The 8645-nt window shown below is 44.7% G+C and overlaps 1 long non-coding RNA gene across 1 annotated transcript; it reads right to left on the reverse strand.

Moving 5' to 3' along the window:
- Positions 1–299: 299 nt before the first annotated feature.
- On the reverse strand, positions 300–7866 carry LOC105834008. The gene is made up of 3 exons (XR_004964996.1): positions 3455–7866; positions 1816–2295; positions 300–1146 (listed from the first exon to the last, which is right to left on the reverse strand). It is a non-coding gene; the product is annotated as an uncharacterized LOC105834008 (long non-coding RNA).
- Between the last annotated feature and the right edge of the window lie 779 nt (positions 7867–8645).

Raw genomic sequence — 8645 nt, forward strand, 5'->3', positions numbered from 1 at the left:
TTTATGCAATGGCGCGGTACCGTAATAACGCGAGCGCCGATAGTAAATTCACATACGTTCGGCCGTATCTCTCTCCCGCGGGTGAATCCGCCGAGCGATTACAGTTTTAATTTCGCCCCGGTTACGCAAGATCACCGCGGATACATAAATCGACGGGGGATCGCTAAATCGGCGTTGGCTGCCGCGTTCTATCATTTTTTCCCCCCAAGTGTGCGTGCATTATATAGAAAGATTTTGTCACCAGCCGGGAGGGGAGGGGGGGAGCGTAATATTAATGAAACACAAGGATCAACACATTATTATTGTATCAGTATGACTCATTTATTGTGGATCATTGAATCGAACGGGGTGGTCCAGAGACAATTGGGGAAAGAATAGAAGTGTGCGCGGGTGGAACGGATCATTGACGCTTTTTTCTTTCACAGGGGTGTAATTCTGCGGATTTTCGTCTCTTGCTCGCTCGTGCGCGTGATATTCGGGTGATAATACCCGGGGAATTACGCGGGAGTATTTCTGCGCTACGTGTTTTATAACAGGCTAAAATGTTGTATGCCGATGGGACTATCTTGCCCCGACGCCTCTCATCCTCGAAAGAGAGCGCGCGGGTTAAGGTGAGGGATGGCGAATGTTCATACGTAGAATTGAAATATCAGGCGCACGATTCGCTCGTAAACGGAACGTTTGCCGATTTTCTGGGGATTGTGAGAGAGGAAATGGGTGACGATCGGCGGCGGGACGCGGGAAGAGAAAACGCGTCGTCGAGAAGGAAGTCGTTTCGCCTAGACGACACGGCGGCAAGGTCGAATGGCTAGAAGCGAGGCAACGATATCGTTCGCTGTTTCCAAAGAGATATTCTTGTACTTGGTGAATAGAAGGGTAACAGTGGTGGCCTCGTACGTGCGTTGTAAGCTACAACGCCTTCATCCCCTGCGGATTCATTCGGCGATGTACTCGGTGGGCTCTCGCTTCTGCTTCACGCGACGTCCCGGTTTTGGCGTTTTAGAATTTTCCGATGGCAGATCTTCTGACGAAGGTCAAATGGCCAGAATTGATTTCCTTATCGACGACGATCGATGCTTACGAATGCGCGCGGATGATCGGTGAACAAATCTCGCTTCATTGTTCGTGAGTATTACCACCAACCACCTGAAAGTTATTATAAATTCGTATAGTGAATAATCTTGAAACGTATAATGTTAATGCCGTGCATGGCGAAGCAATAAGAGGAATGGTAATCGCATGATGATATATTTCCGGAAAAGAAAGTTAATTTGCATGGCTTATCTTCTGTCAGTTCTCTCAGAGGTAAAGGATGATTTACTAACTACATAAATTAAAACGAGTTGCAAGGATTACCGATATTAATGGATTAAGTAACTCAAACTCGATATAAATGTCGTCACGTATGCGAGATATATGAGACATCTACAATAATATTGTAACATTTTAAAAATTTAGGTGCTCTTTTTTAAGATTTATACTCTCTTTGCCCATTATATATATATATATATTTTTTTTTACTCCATTAAATTGATCGACGAGGGAATTTCGCGATTTCTCATCGTGAGCATTGTCAGAATTAATCTGAAAGTAAATTTACACGATGAAGCGAGCTTAAGATGCGTTTATAGTTGCGCGATAATTATAAAGTAAAGAAGTAGAAATTATATAGCGATAAATTCACAGAGAGAAATATTGATGCGACTTATCCTTTCGACAGTTTTCCTCGAGGTTAAAGATAATTTATTTACCTCCTCTTGCGACATTTTCGTCGTCTCTATCGTAACGATAAGATTAAAAAGCAACACTTCTTACCTCCGCCGCCGTAACCGCCGCCGCCGTATCCGCCACCTCCACCGAGTTTCCATCCGCTGCTGCCGCCGCCGAATCCGCCACTTCCACCACCGAACTTCCATCCGCTGCTGCCGCCGCCGTATCCACCGCCGCCAAATCCGCCACTTCCACCACCAAACTTCCAGCCGCTGCTGCCACCGCCGTATCCACCACCGCCGCCGCCAAACTTCCAGCCTCCGCCGCCGCCGCCGCCGCCGTATCCTCCTCCGCCGCTGCTGAGCGTGATCACCTTGATGATCTTTCCGCCACCGCCGTAACCGCCGCCGCCGCCGCCGCCATATCCGCCTCCGCCGCCAAATTTCCATCCGCCACCTCCGCCGCTATAACCACCGCCGCCGTATCCTCCTCCACCGCCGAGCTTCCATCCGCTGCTACCGCCGCCGAATCCGCCGCCGCCGCCATAACCACCGCCAAATCCACCGCCGCTGCTTATGTAACCGCCTATAAATTTCGAGATCGTAATCGATTATTTCCATTATTTATTTTTTCACCGCATTCGGCGGACAATTCCGATTCCCGGTTAGGTAACCGCAATTTATAGAGAGGAGGTGGGATGCGTGTGTTTGCGCGATGTACGATTTATCGACTTTCTTTGTGCGACTGCGAGCTTGGTACCAGGTGGTTGCGCGGCGGCTCATGCCGGTCCGCAAATTGCCACGAGGTATTTTGTGATTGCTACAAGAAAGAGACTGGCTGCACTCTGTGTTCGATTGTGTAACCCGTCTCAAAGGGCAGGGGGCAGGCGCAAGTACAAATCACTCCCGGATTAAAGCTTATGAGCTCGTTTAATATCGCTGAACTGACTGGTTAGTAAAACCATGCAAAGAATCAAAAGAAGTATATAAATTATGAAACGTACGCGTGTGTACACGTGTACGTTTGTGTTGGTCAGTCCCGCTTGCTACAAATACAAATAACAGCGATACAGAGCCGCTTTCGCGACGAAGTTAAAATGACCGTGGTCAAAATAACCCGTAAGCTGTGATTTGACCAATAGCTTTGATTGGTTCTTTGCTCAGTGCTGTGCCATCAACTGATGAGCTCTAGCACTGAGCAAAGAACCAATGAAAGCAATTGGCCAATTACAGCTCACGGGTTATTTTGACCACAATCATTTTAACCTCGTCGCAAAAGCGGCCCAGGTTATTTCTTTAAATAATAATTCGTCGTCGTGATAACAATGACGATGATTAATTTCTTTGAAATTTACGACAAACTTTTAAAAGAGTAATTAATAATTGTCATTACTAAAAATTTGGATATTATTTTACAACGAATAAAAAAAAACGATATCAAGACACAATTAAATAACATCTTAAATCCGCAGATTCATTTTACGTTTCACAATATTTAATTTTGCAGACCTGCCCATGTTAAAGTAGATTTAAAATAAATCTATTTTAGAATCAGATAAAATAGATATTCACGTTTATGACACTAGCGCGAATTGGCACGTTTACAGTCGGTTGCAACCACTTTTCCGGATTCCCCCCCTGGCGTAACCGTGGGCGTTAAAAACGCCGCGCGAACACTTCACACGCGGGACATCCCCCGCCGTAATCCCCGGCCGCCGTTTCCATAAGCCCCCTATTGTACTCACCGTATGCGGTGGCGACGAGCGCCAGCACGAGCGTAACTACGAACACCTGCAACGAGAGAACGATCAGGCGTGAGAGGCTTTAACAATCCCGAGAAATTGAACTGCGCGCTATATGCATTACCGATATTAGAGAGAAAGAGCGACAGCGAAAGAAAAGAGAGAGAGAGAGAGAGAGAGACGGTGCGTATGTGAGTTCGCGATTGGACCCGCTTCTACATACCTTCATGTTGGTGTTTGATGCCCATCGTCAGGCCCGCCGGCTCTTTTATAGCTCCTGCCTTTCTTCGCGGCCGGGGCCCCCGCCCTTCCGTCTTCTCTTCCCCCCGCGTGTTCTTCTTCTGGATCATGAAATCCCGACTTTCGTGTCCACCACCATCACCACCACCACCACCACCACCACCACCATCACCATCGCGTTACCGTCACCACGTTGATTACGTCGAAAATCCCCCCGTCGCGCCCCATTCCAAACAATTCCTGTCTCCCCACTCTCTCTTTTGCATCGCATGATAAAAACAGACGCTAATCTCGACACCCGGCCGTCCGTCCTCGCGGTCGGAGTGGCCTTGCGCGTCTCTCTCGCGACATTCGCGACACCCGCTCGGACGAAGGGGGATGGAGACACGGCGTGTGTGGAAACACGCGCGGCGACCTCGTTGGCGGGAAACACGGCTGATGATTCATCGGCCGAGATAATCGCGCGACGTCTACGGAATATTCGTCTATTTGAAGGAAGAGAACGTAGCCCCCGGGTGCGCTTCCCGATTGCGGAATCCTCCGTTCGCGTATGCTCGGCGCGACGGTGGTAATTATCGCGTAGCGAATTGCGTTCGCTGGACCGGAAACGCTGGCCGGGCGGACGACAGACGTTCACCGGCCCGCGGCGTCTGGAAACGGCTTCTTTCAGTCCGGACACGCTTGCGCCGGTGACTCCTCTTTCTTGATATTAACCCATCCGGCCTCATTCCCTTTGCTCCTGCCGAGTCAGCAAATCACACTTACACGAGGTGTTTCAAAAATGGAACTGTCGGGTCAGACCGTCGTAATCCAGAGTCGGAGACACTTTTCTCTTGTGTGAACCGAATTTTGATCGCTGGGCTTGTGCGCGTTTGGAGGTCTCTGTTTTTACAACATTAGATCTTTAACCTACTTGATATTCCACGGTTCTTGGATTTTATGAGCGCACGAAACAGTTGGGCAATCTATTCAAAGTGATGAATATATACATAAAATATCACTTGTATATAATCCTATTTTTTATTTAAATTATTATTTCGAGGAAAAAAAAAATGCGCGAATAAGCATTTGTGGTCTAACTAAAGGGAATTATTGCTTATCGGCTTCATCTCTAGACACCCAGTCGCAAAAGCGAAAATTGATCGTACAGGAAAGGAAAGCCTTGCTCGAGGGAGTTGGCCAATGCGTACGTAGACACGACGCGGTTGCCACGGCGCGCGAAATTGTGTAAGCTCCATGCGAGGAGATAAACATCTCCGTGCCATTTTTATCTCTGGGCGATCTCTTGGCACAGTGCAGCGCGTGCACTCGCCACAGGACGCCGTTTTATTATTATTAAAGACCAAGTAAATGAATCGCTATTCCCCGATAGTCCTTCTTGGCGTAACAAACCGATCGTCCGTCGTCCCGCTGCGGTTTCGTCAAGGAAACACCTTCTCGATGACGTCGTGTTTCAAATCGCAACGCAACAGTCAGATGGGAGTCACGGTCGAGTAGCGAGATTAATAGACAATAACAGTTTATGCGTGACGGAAAATTAATCGCGCCGTTTACCAGGTTAAAATTAAAGTAGCGATGAAAACAATACACACATGTGTAGATGGAACGATAACGCTTGTAATAGCCTAGACTGGGATTATTCATAATACGATAATGATAATTGCCCGCAATCGTACCTGAGATAGATAGTCATTGCTAATTAGCCAATAAATCAAGCTGCATGGATTAATAGCGGATTAATACTCCGATAAATTCAACATCAATATTAATTCAACATCAATATTAATAGAGAATCGGGAAAATATTAGATCTCTCGTCCCTCGCTTTGAATTCCCTTCTTTCTTTTTTTTTTATTTTGCATCCGCTTAATCGCATACTTCGGCGGGGGAAACAATGCAAGAGGCGATAATAGGGATCGTTGCTCATAGTGGCGATCGTTCTTCGTACATCCCGCGTGAGTAACTATCGCGGGGCTCGCCGCGCTTTACTCTCGATCGCCGTATGAAAAAAAAAAAAAACCGAGATACACTCTGTAGAAGGCGAAGGCCTACCTGGCCTTTCACCGTGCCGATGTCCGCGCGCGCGTCAGGACGTGCCTGACCTCTCTTCGCGCGCGGTTAGCTCATCGGGTCGCGCGCGCGATGATCGATATGAGTGATTCGGTCGGACAATGCTGGTCATTGATGGTATCGAGAATCAAGGTCGAGCGCGCTCGGGACAGTAACTAATGAGAGCTGTCGTTCCGCCGCGCGAATAAGAGGAGTATGACAAGAAGCGACAGCTTTGTGCACACATTGACACACGTATTCCCTCATTATTTCTCATCAATGCAACATGAGCGTGCGCGGCGTTTGTGTAATTGCGTTTGGAAGTTCGCAAGAGTTCGTTGATGCGTAGGATTGTACGTGTGTATGTACGTTTTACACCTTCGTGGCAATCGACGCGTTTCCCACGTGGAATACAAAACGTCGTTCGCAAACTTAACGGATCGACTTTGATCGCATTTCGATCAGTCGGTATTAACTCCCTAATATCTAAAGCTGACAATCGTTCTCGATGACGATCACGTGCGCGTGCGGTAATCGTGAAGGCTGGGCCTACTGGCCTCCAGAAATGCGGAATCGCCGGCCGACCTATCGAATCTCCGCTCTCGATCTCCGCTCTAGTGAAAGTTGGACCGTATTATAATCCCAAGTACTGAGTTTTAGCATGAGTTATGATAGGATGGTTAAGAGATACCCTCTTTTATATAAGTGTAGACACTGCGCCTGGTACGCTACATAACAGTCTAAATTTCTGCGAGGTGAACGTATTACGCAAAAACATATTACACAGTACATTTAACATGGAATATAAAATTTATAAAGGCTCGCTGTAGGAAAGTCTGTTAAAAAATTTTTTTTAGTTAATAATAATAACGAAGTCGCTTTTACTTTGGACAGAGGCTCTATTTACTTTTGGGACGCGCGCGACATTTAGGTCAACCCGCTCGCTTTGCAAAATCGCGAAGAATTTATCTTGATCATCAGTACAAGGATTGATATGTCTACTGACACACTTCATCGCCTGAAGGCGACGTTTTATCCCGCCGAGAGCGCTGCATGATGATAATTAGATAAATCGAGTCTATATATAAGAGGTACATATCTCGGCTTGATTTTCCTCGCGCCTAACCGGGTTTTCCCCTCGTATACGTGAGCGAGAAATAAATGGCGTACATTGTTGATCGAAGGAGCCGTGTGCGTTCGAAGTGAGTTGCAAAATACGCATGTATCGAGAAAGGGCGATGGAATCTCTCTTTCGAACCGCGGGATGCCACAAGATACGTGACGTAATATTACGTGCCTCACGGTCAGAAGGTGAAAACCGGTCGCGGTGTCTAAGACGGGCGCGGGATTTTCTCGCCGGAAAAACCGAAGCGTGCCCTCGAGCGAGATTGTCTCAAGCCAGCTTTTGAATCGACTGGTACTAATCCGCTTTTATTACTGGTTTCTTAATGCCAAATATAATGCACCGTTGTGCACAGAATTGAGACGTATGATCCAACTGCATCCCGGATTCACCGTCCTCTCTTCGAAAAACAGCTTTTACAGAGCCTTTAAAGCTGATAGGATTTTCTGATTAGCTATAATTGATGGGATTTTGTAATGACAAAGTAATAATGTCACAATGAGTAATAATATATTAAAGAGGAAATTATTATTGTACTTAAAGTTTAAAAAATATATCACTTAAATCACATAAAATTTAGTTTATAGATAAGTATGGTTTAAAGTTTAATCTTCAAACTTTGTAAAATATTCTTCCGACATTAGAAGATTACGGAAAAGAGGTTCTTAATAACTGTAACGCGCGCGCGGAAATTACATTTTCGAGGATTTAGAGGAGAGTTGCCAAATGCGTACTACTTAAGTTATCTTTTATCATATTTCTCGTTTAGTAATTTAAATCCAAATGAATGTTGAAATTTTAGCTTGATATTTCTTTGATATTTTATCCATTGCTATACGATTAACCTTTTACCAATAACAAATTAATTTATTATATTTTTGCAACATTGCAAAAGTATGATTTATGAAACCAGTCACCTGAATCCATACCTGTCAGTCTTCTAAATCGTATCGTCTTTTAAAGCATATGCATTAAAATTGAAAATAAAAGATTAATAAAAAGATATCTTTAAGTAATAATTATTTTATTAATAATTTATTTAAAAAAGATTAAATATTCAATAATTAATAACTAACGACAATAATGAAATGAATATAGACAAAATGAATAAAATTGATTTTAATTTATTTTTGTTATCGCCATTTTTTCGATTATATAATTATTAGTTTTACTATTATCTATTATCAATTTAACATTAATCTTGTTCGTTATAATAAATTTTGTTTAAATAAATAAATTTGTTTTGCCAACAATTTGTCCCTAATTATGGTTTTAATGATATATTTATTTTACAATTCCAAAACTCTATTACTACTAAAACTTGTAGCACATGCTCATTAAAAATGTGCACGTGTCAAACGCAGGTGCGAGCATTATAGGTCTTCCGTGTCCATTGAAGCGTTCTCGTATCACGTATTTGATGATCGATCTATAGAGTCAAGCTACAATCCGGCAAGTTGTCGCCCTCGTTAGAAGTTGCTCAAATGCATAACGAAGCACTACGCATGTAGTTTGCGCGAGTAGCAACGTAAGCGAGGGAAACTGCCGAGGAACAGTGTGACAGAGTGACCGAATAAAGCCGACGTAAAGCCGACGGGTCGAGCTCGCATTTACGGTTACTACCGTGCAAACCAATCCCTGATGCTTACGTTTTTCATCCCGTGGTCGTAATGTCGCTTCGCGGAAATGAACATTGGTATCTACCTCCCGAAATAGTACACAACGAGAAGCAAGCTACGAATCCCTCTGTTGAAACGAGCATTTTTGAAACTAATTTGTGAAT

Source organism: Monomorium pharaonis, chromosome 11, assembly GCF_013373865.1.
Source record: "Monomorium pharaonis isolate MP-MQ-018 chromosome 11, ASM1337386v2, whole genome shotgun sequence".
NCBI classification, from domain to species: Eukaryota; Metazoa; Arthropoda; class Insecta; order Hymenoptera; family Formicidae; genus Monomorium; species Monomorium pharaonis.